Consider the following 24,257-nt stretch of genomic DNA (forward strand, 5'->3'; position numbering starts at 1 on the left):
ATTTAGAGTTATGCTCCTGACAAAAATTTACTTTAAAATTATATAAAGGGGGAGATAATTAAAAAATTAAGGTAGATAGAGTTATGGTTCTTGGTCACTGCACTTCTCCTAGTTGCCATATGTTTATATTTCAAGTTTCAAGTAAATCCCTTTAGTAGATTTAGAGTAAAGCTCCAGACAAAAATTTACTTTAAAATTATATAAAAGGGGAGATAATTCAAAAACTAATGTAGATAGAGTTATGGTATTTGGTCACTGCATTTCTCCTAGTTGCCATCTGTTTATATTTCAAGTTTCAAGTAAATCCCTTCAGTAGATTTAGAGTTATGCTCCGGTCGAAAATGTACTTTAAAATTATATAAAAGGGGAGATAATTCAAAAACTGAGGTAGATCGAGTTGTGGTTCTTGATCACTGCACTTCTCCTAGTTGCCATTGGTTTATATTTCAAGTTTCAAGTAAATCCCTTCAGTAGATTTAGAGTTATGCTCCGGACAAAAATTTACTTTAAAATCATATAAAAGGGGAGATAATGCAAAAACTAAGGTAGATAGAGTTATGGTTCTTGGTCACTGCACTTCTCCTAGTTGCCATCTGTTTATATTCTAAGTTTAAAGTAAATCCATTGAATAGATTTGGAGTTATGCTCCGGACAAAGTTTCAGCCGGACGGACAGACGGACGGACAGATGGATGGACAGACGGACAGGACCAATTACTATATCCCCTCCGAATTTTTTTTCTGCGGGGATAAAAAAGGGCCATCATTCTTACAAATGCTTGATACAATTGTCTGCTTTTGTTTATAGGTTGGGGTCATGTTGGTAAAGAAGTTTGCAAAATATGAAAGCAATATGTCAAGGGACAATAAAAATATTTGAGGTGGTACGCAAACTTTACCATAGATTTATCAATAATATGCATGTTCTAACTAACAAAAGGGCCATAATTCTTTCAAAATGCTTGATACAGTTGTCTGCTCTTGTTTATAGGTTGGGGTAATGTTGGTAAAGAAGTATGCAAAATATTAAAGCAATATGTCCAGGGACATAAGAAATATTTGGGGTAGTACGCAAACTTTAACATAGATTTATAATAATATGCATATTGTAAGTGAAAAAAGGGCCATAATTCTTACAAAATTCTTGAAACAGATGTCTGCTCTTGTTAATAAATTGGGGTCATGTTGGTAAAGAAGTATGCAAAATATGAAAGCAATATGTGAAGGGACAATGAAATATTTGAGGTGGTACGCAAACTTTAACATTTGCACACTTACGCTAACGGGAATGGAAATGCCGACGCCGGGGTGAGTAGGAAAGCTCCAATATATATATTTTATATATAATAGTCGAGCTAAAATTAGTGAAAATCTCTGACTCGACACCATCCCAACCCCCATTGGCCACTATCTCCTCCTACACTATTAGCATCTCAATATTTTGGTTAAGAGATTTTCTTCATCAGGGCTCAACATTAACAGTTGTCCTATTGCCCCTGACAAGTAAAAGTTGGGTCCGGGCAAGTTATTTTATAATCTAGTTGTCCGCCCAGGCAAGTGCAAAAAAGAACAAAGAGCATTAAATTTAGACTTTAATTAGACTTAAATTGCTGTAATCATTTTGTTAAAATTTTGTGCATAAATAAAAAAGGTTTTGTGGTGTATCATTTTGATCTTTATTAAAAAATATGAGGTTAACAGTTAAAAGTGATATTTCATTTTTGGGAAAGTTGCTTTACGTTCAGGGCAAGTAGATTTTCTAAGTACTTGCCCGGCAGGGCAAGTTGGTTTTGAGGTTAATGTTGAGCCCTGTTCATAACCAGATCAATGGCCATTTTAGCAAAAAATATTGTTGTTAAATTGTGAGAAGCGTAAATACAAAAATTATTGTTGAAATAGGGTTCAATGTTAAAGAACATATTAAGCCTTACTTGCACATCTTCATATTTGTTTATCATAATTGTTTAACATTTGTACAGTTTTAAGACAAATTATATTACATGGGTATACATGTACATGTACTTAAAGCATAATTCTATGTGTTTGTATTATTTTCTACTTTAAGTATTTGAAATCTTAACCACACTATCCATAATCTCATATGCAATCAGATATAATCAATGCTTCTCCACCCCACAAAAAGATGCTAAAGGCCCTTAGTATAATGTGGTCAGAAACAGCATTAGAGCAAATACATGTTTTTACTATAAACATTAAACTCAACAAGACTACTGCCAAGCAATAATTGTCCCCTACTGGCCCCAGCATTGTCAGAATTTTTCCACCATTGTCAGATTTTTTATATATTTGTTGCCATAGCAACCAGAATTTTTGACGTAGGAAGAAAATGATATGACATGCATAATTTCCATATTGCCATTTATCCATGTTTCAATTTTCATGAAAAAATATGAAGAACTTTTGAAGCTATCGCAGGATCCACCATTTTCAGCAATATTTCTAATTTCAGCAATATTTCTAGTGTATTTGTTGCAATAGCAACCAGAATTCTTCACGTACATGTTGGAACAAAATGAAATGACGTGCATAATCTCCATATTGCATTTGTCCATGTTAAAAGTTTCATGAAACAAGAGATGTGTTTGTCAGAAACACAATGCCCCCTAATGCGTCGCTTTCAAGCCATAAATTTGACCTTGAAGGATGACCTTGACCTTTCACCACTCAAAACATGTAGCTCCATGAGATACAAATGCATGCCAAATATCAACTTGCTACACTGTAACTCCAATATAACGCGGATGACGGGGTCCAAGCCACGCAACAGCGTTATAAACGGACAGCGTTATAAGTTTTGAGCTTATTTATTTAAGGGGCTATAAAAACAGGTAAAGTATATCCTATAATATAGGTCATGTGTATCGTCATGCTGTGTTGTCATCCGCAAATACATGCATATAAACCGAATCGAACGATAACAGTATACATACCGCTTTTCTAATGTGCACATTTATCCGATAATCCAATATAATTACATCACTTACGAAAAAATAATGTTTAACATTTATGACAAGAAATATGTTTACGAACTTCGTAAGCAAATTCATGCATTATGGGACACAGCTTTCATTGGACGAGCGCATTTAAATTTAGATTGAATGCAACAGGATACATGTACAAAGAAATGTTTTATTGCGTCATATGCAGCATGTAAAAAACGTGCTTTCCGTGGACTTTCTGATAACGGGCAAAAATTTAAGTGCATCTCTGTTAACTATTACACTGCGTTAGCATGTAAATAAATCGTCAGGATTTTTAAATTTATTTTTCGTATACGTACTGAAACATTAAACACACACAAAGATATTTGTATTTATCAAGCATGTGTAGCATATAATAAACGATAACACACTTACACAGCCATAGTTTATACAATGAAATACAATACACGATAAATACAAAACATAAACAGGTAATCGTTTCAAATAACTTTAATTTGATAATTATACCGCTTGCACTTGCCTTATTGAAATTAGCGCACCGAACCGCTCTAATAGGGAATACATGTAATAAACACTGACTCGCGAGTTTTCACACCTTTATTGACATTACACAACAGATTAACACCAATTAGCTGTCGAGTGTCGTTTAACCTCGAATCGATTAAAATCAGTTAAACGGACGGATAAAGCAATCAAGCTGTGATCACTGGCTTCTTTGAATTTATGAAAATACATGTAGTTGCATAACATGGATTTGAATCAGAAATGGAAGGTTGGAGAAAAAACGGGATCCAAGGACCCCCCGCGTTATATTGGACACAGCGTTATAACGGACCGCACTATATTGGAGTTACAGTGTATCTTCAATATAAAAAAAATAAGGACCAAACTTTAACGAAGGTTAAAGTTTTAAGTAAGAAAAATACAATGATATTTGACCTTTGACCCTAAAGGATGACCTTGACTTTTCACCACTCGAAATGTGCAGCTCTGTGAGATACACATGCATGCCAAATATGAGTTGCTATCTTCCTGCCAGACTGACTGACTGACAAGACAGACAGACAGACAGACAGACAGACAGACAGACAGACAGACAGACAGACAGACAGACAGACAGACAGACAGACAGACAGACAGACAGACAGACAGACAGACAGACAGACAGACAGACAGACAGACAGACAGACAGACAGACAAGTGTGACAGACTGATGGACTCACAGACTCACGGACACACAGAGGGCACACCATAATTAAGTCCCCTCCGAAGTTAAACACCAAACATTAAACCCCAGACCTTGTATTTTCAGAGAATACAATTTTTAATGTTATTTACTACATCAGTCTAAATAAATCATTTGACCCATAGGCTTGGTAAGTTTTGACCACAGACTCGTGATTTGAGCAAACTTTGAAGAGGACTACCATACTTTGTTACACACAAAATATCAGTTTAAGAGAAGATTTTTTAAGGTTTATTTAGTTAACAATAAAGGTGTTTCTACATCTGATCACTTGGGGTGGAAAGTTTTGACCCCATCAACATGATTTGAAACAAACTGAGCAGAGAACCACTTAAAGTATTACATGCAAAATAACTAACAATCTAGGACCCTGTGGCTTCTGAGACGATTTGGTCAACATGTATATACTCACTGACAGATCAACAGACCAGAACAACCTCACAAAATGCTCACAACTCTTCTATACCTGACTAAAAAAAGTACATGATATTGGCTTACATGTTTCAGATATCTACTTTTTACAAAGTATTAATAACGTCCAGAAGAATCATTACACCATTTAATATACAGTATAGGTTCAGTTGTTCATGAAATTGTGTGCAAACACGAACAATTTCATATAATATTGTCTTACTTATTGTTAACCAAACTGCAAAAACTCAATGAAATTTAATCAAAGCGGATTATTTTTTTTTATCTGTGTGCATGTCCCTTTATGATATATTTTAACTGTTTGATAATAGGTTAACTTGTCAACCCTTTAAAAAGGTTTCAACTGTTTTGTAAATTCTGATCATTATTTTCTGAGGTCCAACCCAGAAACTTGTTACCTGAGTCAAACAGACAAAAGGATGGGCAGACGAGCATGGAGTATGACAGATATAATTAGCCGAAAATCTTGATTTACACACAAGTTAACTCAATTCCATTGAAACTGGAAATCAAACTTTATATTGATTATCAATAAAGTGATACATTAAGCTCCCACCCGGTTGGAGAACATAAAATATATACATTGATAAAAAGGTTTATTTTTTAATATAAGATGTAGCCTGAAAGCCAAGTTGCGGACAGGTCATTAAGTAAATGTATGTAAGTTTGTTATATATCTGCAAAAATGTCATAAATTAAAGTCGATATTAGTTGACTGATTTTGTTCATTTATAGTTAAGGATAACATTAGAATGGGACAATGATTTCGGTTTTCTTGAATTAAGTTATTGAAGATTTGATTTACATCTGTATAGTTATTATTTAATTGAATTTAAAAATGGCATTATATAATAAACATCTTTTTCAAACAGTAAGTAAATTAAAAGCTGACCAACAAATAGCATGCATGTAATGATTAGGAAATAAAAATAAAGCAACTGCTAACAATAATCTCAATGACTAACTATGGACGATAGTAATTTCATCATACAATACCATTATTCAAAATACTGATTAACAACATCTAAATTAAATTAATTAATTAAATCAGGTACCTGTGATTAAGCTCAACAGATCTGGAGCAGCACAACTCACTATGGCTATTACACAATGCTGTTAATTTTTCATTTTTGTGTGAATGTCTTGAAATTGCAGATGTCGCCATTTTGATAATTCCCTTTCAACAAACAGGATTTTACAATCTTAAATCAATTGTAATAATTATGTACAAGCATGTCTACAATGAATATCACAGAAAACACACAAACAATGTTATTAAAAACAGGCAAGTAATACGAAATTGCAAACTGAACAGCAACCAAGTTAACTGTCAAATGGCGCTTGTATGATAGGAGTAAACAGTGTCACTATGTACACTGTCACCTGACTATTGGGTTATGAGTGTATTGATTATTTTAAACTGCACAAAACAAGGCTTTGTAGATAAACACTTTAAACCAGATTATTTAACACACCACACTTTTAATTGATCTAATAAATGACATGTTATGAACATGTAATTATAATTATAATAAAGTAGGTTCTTACATAAACCATTTTTATTATAATACATCAGATCCTTTTCCTCAAACATCAGGGCCGTCGTCGAACTTTTGAAAGTGGTCAGGCTCTAAGTGCCTTAGGCCTGCGAGCGCCGAAGTTACTAGGGGAGGGGGGGGGGGGGCATGACCCCCCAGCCCCCCCCCTCCGCCCCTGGAAACATTTTTGAACCAAAAAAGCTGAATTGTGACATCTGGGAGGTTTCGAGGATAAAGTGCACAATATTACTAAGTTACACGGCGACGCACCAGGCTCAATATTATTTGCAAATGCGATAAACTATGGAAAATAGTTTGAAAACAGTTTGTTAATTTGCTAAGTTGCAGTGCTGTAACACCTTTAAAAGTTATTCTCGAGCAACGAACTCCTCTGCAATTTTAGCTAAGTCAAGAGTGTCCGTTCTTTGCTTATAAACGTGCAGTCATAAGGTTGTTGGGTCTAGTTTGAGACATTGTGCTTAATAAGATATGTCCTAATTCGCCGAAGCGCAGAGAACGTCCTCTTGCTTGTGGCATTTGTAGCTGGCATTGTCAGTAAGATTAGTGTAGATATAATTATTATATACAATATGGCCTTCTTAGGTGTGCACCTTCTGTGGTAATAACTGCCAATGTTGGGATTCATTATTTGCAGTATAATATAAGATTAATTCTAAGTAGACATGAGCAGATTTGATTTATAAAAAGATAGGAATGTCCCGAATTGGCTTCCGTAGTTTTATATTTTGAGCAGAGGGACACCATGATATCGCCCTTTTTTCTTTTCTTTCCTTTTTTTGATTTGAAAAAACAGGGTCAAATGATTCTGATACAAGATCTGTCTCGTACCTTCAATTGAACGTCAGGCAGAAATCAACATCTGCACAAGAATTGCCGTCCTAGTTACGGTACAATATTGCATTTCTTATGTTCAGCTATAAGTATGGGTTTCTTGGACTATTCATTTCCTTCAATATGTGAACGAAGTGTATATAGCATTTTTCGTGTATTTTTATTATTGCAATATAGCGAATGTAATCATTTTACTTACTTTGATGTATTTCCTTTTTCTGTACCATCGTTTGTACCATCAGAAAACAACAAAGTTAGAAAACGGATAGAACTACCAGGATTTTATCACCTTTGCATCAGTTTTGTTTTAAAAATCGGTGTTTTTTTAAAATAAGGAAGCATGATAAAATATGTCTGATCCAGAGAAGATTAAGCAATTCATCTCCTAGCTCAGCCTTCTTTTCTCTTTTTTTTTTGTCAAAAAGTGGTCAGGATATAGCCTCACCGGCCAACGTGCCACGACGGCCCTGAACATTATTTAAAACTTACAGTTACCACAATGATGTACAGTGATATATATGGAAGGGAATATTCGCCACTACATGCATGCTGTTGAATGATATTCTTATTTTAACTACTGGCATACCGTTATGCTTTTGATACATGTCAGTTTCATTTGTCCTAGTTACATTTGATGTGCAAACATTCCATCTTCTTTGCGGCATATTGGTAAGTTATAATCACTTCATAATTTATATATTTTTACTTTGTGTGTGTTATTAACAACTGCAGTTAAACGTTTTAAATTTGTATTAATGCTATTGTTAAAGATGATCTTTGTTTTATTATGTGCGTTTTGCTATGTTGCTACTGAATTTAACCATAACTAGCTGTTAATATCTTTGTGGATCTATAGTACTTCTTAAGTCGAATGCTATTGCGTCTCTGATTCAGAATCAGTCTTCGTTTCTGAATACACAGCCATTATATAATATTTCACGTTACAAAACAAGGAACCAGTATTGAAACCCCCAAATTCTAGCAAAAATTACTATTGATGGGTGATCACTTTAAACATCAAAATCAGACCTCCGATATCAACTGTGATAGTTCCCCTGCGAAGATTTGTTCTAGAAATTGGAAAAGTTCTGGAACTGTTCTAGAACATCAAGAACAGTTCTAGAATGTTCCATATTCGCGTTCTAGAACTTATGTTCTGGAATTGTTCCAGAACTGTTTTCTAGAATAATTCCAGACATTTGTGGAACAAGGCTTAGTTCTGAAACTGTTCCAATAATATACAAGAACATTTTTAGAACATTTCTAGAACAAAATAAGTTCAAGAACTTTAAAAAAATGTTCTAAACTGTAGTTCTAGAACACATTTAGAACTCTTTAAGAACCAGTAAGTTCTACAAACATTCTAGTGGGGAATAAGAACACATATAGAACAGGTCTAGAACCAAAGTCTACAATTGTCCTACAATTGTTCTACATATTTAAAATAAACTAGTTCAGACAATGATAATTTGACTTCTTTCAAATTATATTTCAAAACAATTTTCACATTGAAACTTTGCTTGCTGTGGTGTCTGCAAGATATTGCTGTCATATCATGAGATATATATATATATCATACACAAACAGAGGACTAATGTTAAGGAGGAGTGTTTGTTGATAGGTCTGGGATACTTTGTATTATTTCTAATCTTAAAACATTATGTGGGTACTCACTAGAAACAACGTTACGAGGCACTCCTAATGAGTATCCAAACATAAAATTTTATGGAGAACTGGAGAAAATTATCCCTGAAATACCAAAAAGTACTTTTCCTTTAAGTCCTTACAAAATCTTCTGCTACACACATACATATACATGTATATAACTGACTATAATTTGTCACCAAATTACACATTATTTAATATTTTTTTTACTGTATCTGTTCGGAATTCTGCATACTTAGTGTCTTCTGAATTTGCATGTAATCTTGTGTCAATTAAAACACTAGGACTTCACAGAGTTCCTCAACATTCACCATCACAAGTCGAATCTCAGAGAACTAAACTGGAATTAGGTGACTAACTACAGGAGCTTCTGGTAACTGTAATGGGTGGATTTCATCCATCTTTTTCATAACATTATTCAGATATTTGTGTAGTTTTTCTACATTAAATCTGACTCCAATAGTGTGTAGAACACGGCACTGGAAGTGTTTCATCATCAAAATACAGTTTCTTCACACGCTTCAGTGGACCTGGAAAAAAGACATATGAATGTATATTTTGAAACAAATATAAACTCTTTAACTCATTAACAGGTTTATAATTACAGAAACTTAATTCACAAGCAAATGATTGTGGTTTACAAAAATCAACATGTTCAAACAAAATTAAATTCTGTACAGTATCAGGTTGTTTTGCTCCCAAGTAGTTTCCTTTCCCCTAGTTGTTTTGCCTCCCAAGTAGTTACCACGGCCATTCTACCTCATGTGTGAGCCACACTACCAAGTGTGTAACTACTTCTGGAAGGCAACATAATTCGGACAAAATAACACTTGTTTTTTTCGTTTTATGTAAACCAAGTGTTTTCTTCTGTAATGATGTTTTAGAAATATGCTTTTCTTAAGTTAAAATTTCAGTAAGTAACCTTATTCAGTCAGGCATTCCAGAATACATGGGTGTAAAGGGGACCAATGTCATTTTACTCTTGCATGTTATTAATGTTAATTTCACAAATTTTTAGATTATTTAATGTTTTGCCAAGTCTCGTCTTCTTGTAGTCATCGATAGATTAAAGTCTCATAATAAACTATTCCCGGGCCTCAAGAAGTTATTTTAGTGAGCATCACAGGTCTATAATCCCAGCCTGAAGTTGCGTGCAATGAGACTTTCAATGTAAACATTGAGCATTGTTAAATACTGAAATCACTTGCCTAACTTGCAGTGTAATCTTCAAAAAAATAAGCATTGGTGTTTATGTGGTTTAAAAAAATGATAACCAGTTATAAAACAGAAAAAAAAATGCGTCCATTTGCCTTATACTCGCCCTTCAGCAAATGGACCATTTATGAATTGTAATAACAGCTGTATTAAGAATAGTGTTTGACCCACAATACACGTTGACTTACTTAACCCGTGTTTCGAAGTGTACAGTTTGTTTCGAAATGTACAGTTAAGTCCGGTAATCTTGCGCGTCCGGTAATCTTGCGCACTTCGCATTTGCGAATCTCGCAGACGACGAATGGTTTTCTTTAGTGATGAAAGATGAAATTTCACATTTTTTTAGAATTAACAGATTTAAAAGTTACGTATTCCATGCAAAATTAAATTCGATCATTACATTTAAACACCGGTTGCGTCATCCCTATACATGGTAAACACTGGCCTTCTTACGAAAACTTCAAAATGAATCACAAATTCCCTGCAGTCTTTAGCGTTTTCATACTTTAAATTAAGAATTCATAAATCCAATGTGTAATTAAGCATTCCATTGCACAATATCCGATCAGTTATGGTATTTTTTGCCATGAAAATATATCGCATCAGACGACATAGTCATCATTTCCCGCCATTCTGTCAAACCAATTTGGTATGATCTCCGCATGCGCAATGGCCTAGTTTTGATATTTTCTGTACACTATGAAAGCATGATCGTGGTATCAAACCTGTTATGCTTTTTTTTTCACGCATACCGGTACTTTTTTATTACATTGTTGTAATTGTCCACTATTATTAGTGATTATATAATTTTTGATTTTGATCTGAATTGGAGCAAACATATCAATGAAGTCTGCAACAAATCTTACAGAACGTTAGGTCTTCTCAAAAGAAATGTATCCATGTGTCCTCAAGACGTAAAACTTCAGGCATACAAAGGACTAATCCGCCCAGTGTTAGAATATGCCAGCGCGGCCTGGGATCCGTATCAAATTTATTTACAAGAAAAACTTGAAAGCGTACAAAAGCGTTCAGCTAGATTCATCACTTCTAATTATCGGGACTATGAACCAGGATCCATGACTAAAATTTTAAAAGAATTAGATTTGAGAACTACAACCTTTGAAAGACAGAAGAAAACAAAATAGACTAATATTACTATGTAAAGGACTTAATTCACATGCAAATTTACCATTGGATCAACTACATCGACCTATTCGTTTCACCAAAAACATGCATAATGAGCATTTTAACAGAATTTCGACAAGGACAAACGTACTGAAGTTCAGTTTCATCCCAAACACAATATGTGACTGGAACTCTCTTCCTCTGGACTTGATTCGCAAATATCAAACAGCTATAAATGATCGTGTTTCTGTGTTTATAAACCAAATTAGAGGGGGGCTCGAAAACTAAGTATGTATCACAGCTACTTGACGCACGCGCGGTGAGTAAACGTTTTTCAATGTTTCACCATAACACATCAAGATCAAGATTTGTAGTGAACAAAAAATGCACTAGAAATCCACATTTAATTTCAATGGTTTTGCAAACTGATTTTAAAAATATTTTTCTGGAATGTTTTTTGTCAATAATTGGACACCATATGTCTATAATTTTGCCTAAACGAGGTCATTATACAAAGTGCGCAAGATTACCGGACACTGTGATAGTTTGAAAATGAGGTGAGTCATGTTTGTTTTGAAATCAAATCGGACAGTCCTTCACTGAATTAATCAGATATTTTTGTGTTAATAAGCACATGAACTTATAATTTTCATAATAAATTTAGATATTATGTTGCCAATTTATAAAAGAACATGTTTTTAAAACAATTGACCCTTAACTGCGCAAGATTACCGGACAGCATCGTAAGAACTCTCTGTCTGGTTGATTATTCTTTATCACATATCAAGCACTGGTACTTACCATTTCCCGATACATGAAGATGGTTTTCCTTTCGATGTGTCGTTTAACTTAACATGAAGATATGAATTTAGTAAGGAGGGATTAGTTTTAAGTTGGAAAATTAAATTCCAAAGTTTATTTCAGTACCGCATCATACGGGTCTCTGAAAATCTACCCAGCCTAACCCCAAATGTAAGAGATAATTTCATTGGCCAAAATTCACAAAACAGAGCTGACTGGTTTTTATTTTATTTACATAGACTGTCAGCGGAGCAGCATTAACGAAATAAAGTCGGGTGCATATAAGCGCGCTTTTTTTAAATGGCAGACGTTATTTTCTTGTTCAATCGCGTATGAGCTTTATCGAACCACAAAATGTAGTCGCACCCAAAATAGATGTTGCTCACTACCAGGAGGGAGATCTCATCAAAGCCACTTACCAAAAACAAACATACGATGCGGTGATCAGTGAAATCCATCGTAAGTAAATTCGTTTGATAGCCAAACTTTTTGGTACCAATCTAAAAGGTTCTTGAATGGGGCGAACACTTTTTTATGACTGAAAGCGTTAAGCCCGCCTCGTCACTAATGTTAATAAATTCCTGTCGGAGAATACTGCAAAATGATATTTCAGTTCGCTCAACGCGGACCTATTTGACGAGGCGGTGTCTCGGTTAACAATGTCCCCTAAAAATGTCCATATTTCAATCGCTGTAGAGCAAGTATATTTCACTTACTGTTTATAACACTGTGTATTGATAAAAAACACAAAGTATTGAAATAAATCAATATTAAAGTTAAGGGGTCTTCCTGATCATTGTTAAACAATTTGTTGTAAATAGTACAGGTTCGGGCAATCATATTTTCGGATAACGGAAAATAATCTTGTAAATAAATATATTGTCATAATAATAATATTAAAATTTGTATATACTGTTGATTACAGATGACGAGGTTTCTCTTAAAGCAAGCAAAGCGACCGCCTAAGCATGCTTTCGAGGCAACTTAAGATAGGAAAAAAACTCAAGGTAGGTATTATTTTCAAGGCATGTTCACAGTTCAGTGACAGGCAGGCAGTCCAAAATTACAGGCTTTAATATTTATGAATGTGAGTTGGACACTTAAATGAGACTCAAGAAATTTAATTTGCCTCCATTGAATAAGTGTTATTGTAAGTATTTTTTTTTATCAGTTGGTCAACACTGCCTATAGATATATGATTTTTTCCCTGTTATAAATGAAACATGAACACATTGTTCACAGTTATCCAATTTCACACTCACTCACTAGCCAGGGGTGAGTGAATTTATTTGAAAAAAAAGTCTGATGAACAAACGTTCGATAACATTAGCTAATTGTTTGTATGAGTAACTACTCAGTCTAGCCAGAATTTCCAAATGTGAAATTTGATGGACTAAAACAAAGTATTCATGATCGCATGACACAATGCTCATGTTTGGTTTTCAACACATTTCATGAATGATTTTAGAGTTCAGTGATCAAACACCAACAGAGCCTCGTGATAAGTTGCCTGTAAAAAGGAGCATGAACCCATCAGATGCCTCCGAAGATATTGACCTGACGAACAATGCTGCAAAGCAAAATCTCAGTAGTATGTTGGTTGTCTAATACTTTTCATTTTAATCCCTTAGAAATATATAAAATCCAGTATTTAATGCGTTCAAATCATAAAAACCTGCAACAGTGTCTTGAATATATTGCGTTCGTATTTAAGTTGGTGCTGAATGTCAAATTGTGTTATCCATCACCAGTTTACTTACAAGGTTTGCTGTATTGAAGCATTCTCAATTTGAAAATACTAATGTTGTGATCAAATGTGTAATTATTTGTTTGAATACTTTGATAATAAGTACACTCAATATTGACTAAATAAAAAGACGTTATGTCTATATTTGTAATACTGTCCAGCTGGATCATTTAGACTTCTTGTTTAGTTTAAGATGTGACTACATTTGTTATCTAAATGATTTCAGAGCAAAGTGCTCAAACACCTACAGAGCCTCGTGACAAGTTGCTTGTACACAGAAGAGCCTGATCCCATCAGATGTCTCCGAAGAGATTGAAAAGAACTGTTTACGGACATTTTCAGAACTGTTTTAGAACATTTGTTCCAGACTTATTTGAAGCAACCCTTCGAAACTGTTCTAAACATTTCTAGAATTGTACTGGAACACACCGGCTAGAACTGTTCTGTAATCATACTGAAAATGTTCTAGAATTATTCTGGAACAGTTGTTGAACGTTAAATGAGAAAAAAATTCTAGAACAATTCTATAACAGTTCTGGAAATTTATTCAAGAAAAATTCTGGAATAGTTCTAGAACGATAGTTCAAGAATTGTTCTAGAACAGTTGTTGAACGTTAAATGAGAAAAATTTCTAGAACAATTCTGTAACAGTTCTGGACATTTATTCAAGAAAAATTCTGGAATAGTTCTAGAACGCTAGTTCAAGAATTGTTCTAGAACAAACCTTCAGAACTGTTTCAGAACAAATTGTTCTAGAAATTATTCTCATTTAACGTTCAACAACTGTTCTAAATCGTTCTAGAGCATTTTAAGGATGATTCCAGAACACTTCTAGTCATTAGTTCCAGTACAATTCTAGAAATGTTATAGAACAGTTCTAAAAATCTTCGCAGGGGACATCGGCTATCTCTGGAATCCTCCGGAATGCAGTGCAATTATCGATGTTAAATTAAAGGGTAACTCGTATTCTCCAAAGTGTGCATTCGCAAAGGAAAAGACAGTTACACATTCAGCCTCTCTATGTAATCCTATATGGCAGTAATACCAATAAATCAGTATTATTTTAACTTGATTTTAAATATACATCAGAATCCAATGAAGCCATAGCTTGTGAATTGATATTATTATGTCGACAGAGTATTCCATTTTATAATCAGTTATTCAGGTAGTATATGCAAATATGAAGTCTACAGTACATATCAAACTTAAAATTGTATAAATTACTTTTTAATAAGCTAATTGCTGAAATGTAAACCTTGAATCATGTTTTACCATGTTTAACCATGGTTGATTGTGCCATAGGCTTTGACTCAGTTGATCAGACTACATGTATGATCAGCAATCATTGGACATTGGTCTGACTGTGTTAAAAAGAACATGTTTTCAGAACCATGAAATATTGTTTGTTTAAAAAATTGTCAAATTCAAGTTTTTAAACATTGATATTAATTGTATTACTAGTGTCTGGTTCTAACTTTGTACGCAATAATGTAATATTTTAATCATGGTTTATAGTCTTTGTTTGACCATGATTGGAGGTCAACAGCAATTTCTATCTAATAAATCACTGTTCGTTTGATAAAGATTCCACATTTTGATGAAAAAACAAGATGCTAGCTTTTATTATTTAACATGTAGTAAAATAAAAGTTTCTCAGCAGGTTCATGTTGTTGTTAATCATGATACAGATGTATTGTCCCTTGCTGACAATGATTCATGGTCAGAAGGCATCTTGTCTCTGTCTTACCATGATTCATAGTCAACAACAAACTAAAAAATGTTTAGATGATACTTTATATTAAAGTCAGACAATGAATCATGGACACAATTTAGTTTTCTGACCATGATTAACAAATAATCAAACACATATACATTGAATAATACACAAACTTATGTCAGAAGCTGACATTACTAAAACACATTGTGCTAATGTTCCTTATTTATTCTGTTTTGTATTATCTACATGTATGTACTGGCTACATAATTGTGCAAAGGGCAGGCAATGAGCTGAGGCAATAGCTAGCGTTTCAGCCCAGTGAAAGTTTCAAGGACTGTTCAAGAACTGTTGATGAACTTCAAGAACTGTTGATGAACTTTAAGAACTGGTGATGAACTTCAAGAACTGGTGATGAACTTCAAAAACTGTTCATGAACTTCAAAAAACTGTTCATGAATTTCAAGAACTGCATGATCATGAACTCACAATATATGGGATGTTTCATTCAATAACTGTTTCATGAACTCTAGTGCATGCAACTTTAGTTCCTGACATGTAAGTTCATGAATGAGTAAATGAACTTGAAGTGCTTCTACCTACGAAGTTTCAAAGTTGTAGTCATTAGTACGATATTGCAATATGCAGCTGAATGCTGTACCTTTTATAGCAACTAAAATGCTGCTATAATTGGACCAAACTTAATGTGTAAGCCAGTTCAATAAGAAAAAGAGGCATTAACTTCTTATATCGTGATATTACATATATTGACATATGATGCTAACAAAATAGTATGCAGGGATATGCGAGTACTTCTTGGCATGAAGGTGGGGGGGGGGGGGGAAACACAGCACAACCATGAAGCATGTGGCTTGAATATACATTTCAGTCAACTAAAATTACTTTGCTTAGCATCTTGTGGGTATCATTTTGGGAATGGGGCCGGGTCCCTTTGAATTGGGAAAATTTGTGGCGTTTAGACTAAAATTGGAAAAATAGTGTTGATGTTGTTTTGCTAAAAAATGCTTCAAAATTGAAGATACAAGTGTGTCCAGTATTATATTTACCTGCATGTTGGTTTAATTGAAATATAAAACATAAATTATTTTTTTTTGGAAACCTTCGATTATACTTTTTTCCATGTTGAATGAGTAAGATTACAGGACTCGATTTTGAATGAAAAAAAACACTGACACATTGAATCTTTCCAAAACAACCACAGTTGTTGATTTTATAAACTTTGTTCATGGGTCTGTGAAAATCCTTGATATACAGTATAATAAATAAGTGTAGGGTAATAATTAAAAGGTAGTTAAAAGTGTAGGGTAATTGTGTTAATGAATTGCAATTCTCCTATTTGATATCTACACACCCATAATGTTTCATATTCAAATCTTATAGCCTATATGAGATATAGCCTTAACAAGAGCTGTGTTTGTGAAACACAATGCCCCCTACTGTGCCGCTTTGAAGCCATATATTTGACATTTGGCCTTAAGGATGACCTTGACCTTTCACCACACAAAATGTGCAGCTCTATGAGATACACATGCATGCCAAATATCAAGTTGCTATCATCAATATTGCAAAAGTTATGACCAAGGTTGAAGTTTTGGCACAGACACACACATACAATGACAGACATACACATACAATGAAAGACAGACACATACAATGACATACATACACATACAATGACAGACAGACACATAAAATGACAGACATACACATACAATGACAGACAGACAGAAACAATATAACCCTGATCATTCGATCCGGGGCATAAACAGTTTCTTTGATTGGCATTTTTGTTTGCAGATCACTACATTTTAGGGGATTATTTCTATATAATTCTTTCAGTTAAAGATCCATGTTACAATAGCCCATGTCAGGATGGAGAAGAGTGTACTGGTTCCACGGCAAGATCTGTATTTGTATGGATGGGTGGCTGGGACTATTCTGTGAGACAGGTATGCATTTGCAGAAACAAGTATTGCTTTTAATGGAATTAACCGATTAATATATTTAACTCAGATTGTTGTCAATTAATTTAAATGAGCCGTGCTCTGGGAAAAGCGGGTTTAATGTAGTCAACACGGGCTAATCAGGGATGACTCTTTCTGCCTAAACTAGATTCTTGCTAAGAAGAGACTCTCTGTAAACGACACATACCATACAATGAAACGTTTCATCTCTGATTAGCCTGTGCAGACTGCACAGGCTTATCAGGGTTACACTTTACCCACACGCATTAAAACACCTTTCAGGGACAACACTTTCCGCCTAAACTAGATTTTTGCAAAGAAGATACTCTCTGTAAACGAAACATACCATAACATGACAAGTTTCATCTTTGATTAGCCTGTGCAGACTGCACAGGCTTATCTGTGTTACACTTTACGCACACGCATTAAAACCTTTTTCACAGAGCATGGCTCATTTAAGTAAATAGGAATAGTTTATTCTGAGTAACATTAAAAGTGAATTATTAAATAAAACTATCGCAGTTTAATTTGAAAATATTTATAACAAGCAATGTGTTTGTGAAACACCATATCCCCATAAATGTTACATTTGACCTTGAAGGATGACATTGACCTTGACCTTTCACCACTCAAAATGTGCAGCTCCATGAGATACACATGCATGCCAAATATCAAGTTGCTATCTTCAATATTGCAAATGTTATGACCAAGGTTAAAGTTTTGGGACAGAATGACAGAGTGACAAAATGACTGAGTTACATAATGACAGAGTGACAGACATCCAGGCCCAAAACAATATACCCTCGATCATTCGATCCGGGGACGTAACAACAACACAGGGTAAAAACCCTTTAAAAAGTGCAGGGCTAAGGTTCTTGTGCATTGCACATCTTCCCATTAATTTCTACACAACCATGAAGATTCATGTTGAAATCTGTTAGCCTATCTGAGATATAGCCCTGAAAAGTTCTATCATACCAAAACAACACTTACATTTTCTTATCAATAGACCATCTGTCTATAATCTTTCTTGTTAAGAACACTCACTGTTCTCAAGCAGTGGTTGAAGTGTGCGCTTATGACTTGGTATTAAAAACATCCTTCTGCAGTATTTAGAGGTCGAATATTAAATTACAAGAATTTAATGTGACCATACAAATTGTTCAATTAAAATGTTAAATATCATTTACATCGTCTGTGCTCTAAACTTCGAAATGGTGTTGTTAAGTCTGAGAAAACATCACGCACTTAATAATGTAGTACAGTGACCCCGCGTTTATCCAGACACGTCCGTTCTGGTAGAAATTTCCGAATAAACAAATAGAACCAGTGCTGTTTCAAGAGTTAAATATTTACCTTATGACATAAACCTTATGTTTATGTACATTTACATACTTATTTTGCATCAAAAATGATATTTTCTTGTTAGGCAGACATTTATTCAGTTAAAAACTAGAGCTTTGTCACAGACGTGACGTATACCCCACGTGACGCATTGACACAGACTATTTTGCACAAAACAAGAGAATCTAATTTATGTCGATTTTTAAGAATTATTATGTCATTATCATTTATAGCCATTTTGACCTTTGAACTCTTGAATTCTTTCACATGACACACAGTCCAATGACTGTGAACAAAATTAATGTACACAGTCATTTTAAAATCTCACAATGAATGACATTATATACTTATGGCACAGACAAGCTCATTTATGGCCATTTGTTACCTTTGAACTCAAAGTGTGACCTTGACCTTGGAGATATCGACGTAATTTATTTCGCGCGACACACCGTCCAATGATGGTGAACAAATGTGCCAATTGATTTTAAAATCCCACCATGAACGACATACTTATGGCCTGGACAAGCTTATTTATGACCATTTTTTACCTTTGAACTCAAAGTGTGGCCTTCACCTTGGAGATATCGACGTAATTCTTTTGCGCAACACACCGTCCAATGATGGTAAATAAATGTGTCAAATGATTTTAAAATCTCACAATGAATGACATTAGAGTTATGGCCTGGACAAGCATTTGACCTTTGAACTCCAAGTGTGACCTTGACCTTTGAGATATCGACATACTTTTTTCACACAACACACTGTCCCATGATAGTGAACAATGTACCAAGTCATTTTAAAATCTAACAATAAATAGCATAGTTATGGTCCGGACAAACTTTCAGTTTAAAACATACTTAGTGTCCCCGTGACCTAGTTTATTACCTGGCATGACCCATATTCAAGCTTGAACTAGACATCATCTAGATACAGCTTCTGACCAAGTTTGGCGAGGATCGGATGAAATTTCGGGACAGACCGACAGACCGACCGACGGACAGACAGACCAACAAAGTGACTCCTATATAGCCCCCATTACCAATGGTAATGGGGATATAATAAAATGTTTGTTAAACAATGTAAATACAAAAACGTGTAACCGAAATTAAGAACATGTACATGTACACACATCAAGGGTGTTGAAGGCAAATGACAATAAAATATAAAACTGCGATACTGTTTGAATATCCTTATTTATAATCCGTCTCATACAACAGAATGTTGAAATGATTAAAATAGCGGCGCGTTCGATGCGTTTTAAATGGATTGCTTAAATAATCCTAGCACAACTTTTCACGAACGATGACGGTCCGATTGTAATCAGCGTCTTAATTGGTCGCGTGTTCAGCTCATTAAAGACATTTAAGAATATCATTGCATCTTTTAAGATGCATTGTGTAATGCCAACATCAATCTAAGTTTTAAGTCGGAGTCGAATCATATTTAGTCACGCCTATTAGCTAAAGCGCCTAAAACGACAATACTTCACGCCTCGGTGATTGTGCTTTTGTTTATACGGCGGGTGGGCGATTAAGCCCCCATGTTGGGAAGCATCCCTATTAACGAGACTTAATTAGAGCTAAATACACAGATCTGTGGCACGAAATCTACGTCCGGATTCGGAACGCGAGATGCTGGTCTAAACGGGGCAAAATACTGCATAATAAATCCGTTCCTCTTGACTTTCCTCCAGATCGCGAGATGGTCGGACTATCAAGATCCGGATAAACACGGGGTCACTGCATTTATATTAATGCAAATGTGGAAAGTGAAAGTAAAAACACAACAATTTTTCTATTTAACAAAAGAGATTCATTAAATTGATTCTACAATACTCTTTATTAAGTGTTGCTTACAGTCCTTATTATATAAGAAACAAGAAATATCTTTAAAAAGATATACGGAGTTGATGTTGTAATGTTTGTGACCAGTGAAAGGAGATGGAATGAAGCGACCATGTATTTTAATGAAGGTAGTGAGTGATAATAAGATAATATATTTTAATGTATTAACACATAAAAATGAAGAACAAGAAGAGGTGAAATTGCATGTTTTATTGTCAATAAGTATTGTAATAACTAGTTTTTCATAATTGAACGAGTAATACATTAGTTTCAATAGAAAAAGAAAACATTCGCCACTGAAAAACTATGAACATAATGTTGGAATGAAATAAAAGATAATGTGTTATAATGTGTACAGATGCTAGTAGAATGTAAACATAAAATAGTCAATATTGGAAGCATCATAGTGATATGAAGTTTTTGCAGAAAAACAGAACTTTATAGAAACAAGAGGGCCATGATGGCCCTGTATCGCTCCACTGTTTTTTTATGCGAAAAAACGCGCAATGCGCATGGGTTGAAATGTACTCAAGCATGTGACTTTCTCTGTCTATCCCTCGTCCCATTAGGCGCTTAAAGTTGGAAGGGTGAGCATTTTTATATATGAAAAAAGTTACTACCGTGTTAACTAAACAGACTAAAAAGCCCGGGAATTGTTCCTTTGAAGCACAGTCCCATTGCTTATAACGTAAGTACATTTATCTCTCCAAAAAATATTGTCGTTCTTTCTATTTCACATATTTTTAGATGCTGAAGATCAAATATACGCATTTGATTTGAAACAGATTCACAAGACCCGTAGGAATCAAAATGCCTTAACCCTTTACCAAACGACACATTTTGGAATTTCCCAATTTGAACAAGATGTGTTTGTGAAACACAATGTCCCCCTATATGATGTTTGACCTTGTAGGATGACCTTGACCTTGTGAAGGATGACCTTGACCTTGACCTTTCACCACTCAAAATGTGCAGCTCCATGAGATACACATGCATGCCAAATATCAAGTTGCTATCTTCAATATTGCAAAAGTATTCATAAAATAAGCGATTTGGGCCACATATATTTGACCTCTGACCTTGAAGGATGACCTTGACCTTGACCTTTCACCACTCAAAATGTGCAGCTCCATGAGATGCACATGCATGCCAAATATCAAGTTGCTATCTTAAATATTGCAAAAGTATTTATAAAATAAGCGATTTGGGCCACATATATTTGACCTCTGACCTTGTAGGATGACCTTGACCTTGACCTTTTACCACTCAAAATGTGCAGCTCCATAAGATACACATGCATGCCAAATATCAACTTGCTATCTTCAATATTGCAAAAGTATTCATAAAATGAGCGATTTTGGCCACATATATTTGACCTCTGACCTTAGAGGATGACCTTGACCTTTCACCACTCAAAACGTGCAGCTTCATGAGATACACATGCATGCCAAATATGAAGTTGCTATCTTCAATATAGCAAAAGTTATTGCAAAATGTTAAAGTTGGCGCAAACAGACCAAGAGACAGACCAACAGACCAACACACCAACAGACCAACAGACAGGGCAAAAACAATATGTCCCCCACTACTATAGTGGGGGACATAAAAAGGTTGCAGACGACAATTAAATTGTAATGGAATATTAAGGAAAGAATCAGGTAGGGTAGAAATAATTGTGATAAAAGGAGAAATTGCTCATCTTGAGCAATTTCTCATTTTATCATAATTTTTTATAAAGTCGTCAGCTATAAACCCGTAAAATCCTGTTGGTGTTTGGTAAAGGGTTAATAATCTCTGGTTCCTTCTTAGAGCCTTTCACACATTTATAACAAATACAATAGTAGCATCTTTCTTTGTAAAGAATCATCTCAAACAAGGGCTGTTTGTAAAACATGCATGCCCCCCCATATGGGCTGTCAGTTGTAGTGGCAGCCATTGAGTGAATACATAATTTGGACTGTGACCTTGACCTTTGACCTAGTGACCTGAAAATCAATAGGGGTCCATCTGTGAGTCATGATTAATGTACCTATGAAGTTTCATGATCCTAGGCGTAAGCTTTCTTTAGTTATCATCCGGAAACCATTTTTGTGTGTGAAGTCACCGTGACCTTGACCATTGACCTAGTGACCTGAAAGTCAATAGGGGTCATCTGCAAGTCATGATAAATGTACCTATGAAGTTTCATGATCCTAGGCGTAAGTGTTCTTGATTTATAATACGGAAACCATTTTCTAAGTTGAGTCACCGTGACCTTTGACCTAGTGACCTGAAAATCAATAGGGGTAATCTTCGAGTCAAGATCCATGTACCTATGAAGTTTCATGATCCTAGGAATAAGCGTTCTTGAGTTATCATCCAGAAAACATTTTACTATTTCGGGTCACAGTGACCTTGACCTTTCACCTGAGAATCAATAGGATTCATCTGTGAATCATGATCAATGCAACTATGAAGTTTCATGATCCTAGGCATAAAACGTTCTTGAGTTATCATCCGGAAACCATTTTACTTTTTCCGGTCACCGTGACCTTGACCTTTGACCTTGTGACCTGAAAATCAATAGGGTTCATCTGCGAGTCATGATCAATGTACCTATCAAATTTCATGATCATAGGCATAAGCGTTCTTGAGTTATCATCCGGAAAACATTTTACTATTTCAGGTCAACGTGACCTTGACCTTTGACCTAGTGACTTCAAAATCAGCAGGGGTCATCTGCGAGTCATGATCAATGTACCTTTGAAGTGTCATGATTCTAGGCCTAAGCGTTCTTGAGTTATCATCCAGAAACCATCTGGTGGACGGACATACGGATGACGGACGGACCGACATGTGCAAAACAATAAACACCCTCTTCTTCGAAGAGGGGCATACATATAATTAACAACCCACACATCCCTTAGACCAACAGGCCTGAGAATATTATGAAAATCTAAAGATTATTTCTTATATTTATAAATGTATTTAATTAAGTAATACATATCACTTCTAAGATCAATTCATAACTTATATTAAGAAAATTATAAAATGATCAGAAATTTATATAGATCGTTGAGCAATTGACAATCATATCTCCACAATTCATGAGTCACAATTCACAAATGGAACAATGAATCATTAGTTATTAAAAAGCAGCATATAGACAGTTAAGAACATTGCACTTCATTAATTCCAACACCTTCTCTTGGATACAAAGTTTGAGTTTACAATGCAGAATCATATATTGACTTTTATGGAAATAATTATGTTCATGGAAGTTGTGTTTTAAAATCAATAAGATATTATTAAACTGGTTTAAACACAACAAAAAAGACATTAAATAAACATGTCATCCGAATTTTTTTTATCCGGATATATGGTCACTTTCGACATATTTAAATAAATCCCGACTTTTTTCAGTTTATAAGAAAAACATTCAGAACACATGTTTTTACTTCAATTCCTTTGTAAGCAGTCACCATCTGATCTAAAATGGCACTAAATGACAGGGTTTTATCTCATGTTTACAAGATGTTGTTGTTGTTATTGGTCACAGCCACACGGCCGCAGTAATCTCCCCTGGTAAACGTCATATGTTCAGTTTTGTGACCTCCCGGGACAGGGTCAAATTTGAGCCCTGGGGAAAAATTTGAACAAATTTGGTAGAGAACTATTAGATATCACAACATACCAAATTTAGTAGCCCAGCTAAGCTCTATAATTAAGAACAAGAAGATGTTTGAAGTTTGCACAAAATAGGCCTTATTTAAGCATACATGTATGTTCATTTTTGTGACCCCTGGGG

General features: G+C 34.7%; 1 protein-coding gene and 1 long non-coding RNA gene across 4 annotated transcripts in view; one reads left to right on the forward strand and one right to left on the reverse strand.

The window, feature by feature from the left end:
* Positions 1–24,257, reverse strand: part of LOC127864178 (uncharacterized) — a 677,094-nt gene that overhangs the window by 253,860 nt on the left and 398,977 nt on the right. The window lies entirely within an intron of this gene.
* Positions 12,123–13,351, forward strand: LOC127864212 (uncharacterized). The gene is made up of 3 exons (XR_008041580.1): positions 12,123–12,295; positions 12,762–12,843; positions 13,305–13,351. It is a non-coding gene; the product is annotated as an uncharacterized LOC127864212 (long non-coding RNA).

Source organism: Dreissena polymorpha, chromosome 1, assembly GCF_020536995.1.
Source record: "Dreissena polymorpha isolate Duluth1 chromosome 1, UMN_Dpol_1.0, whole genome shotgun sequence".
Lineage (NCBI taxonomy): Eukaryota > Metazoa > Mollusca > Bivalvia > Myida > Dreissenidae > Dreissena > Dreissena polymorpha.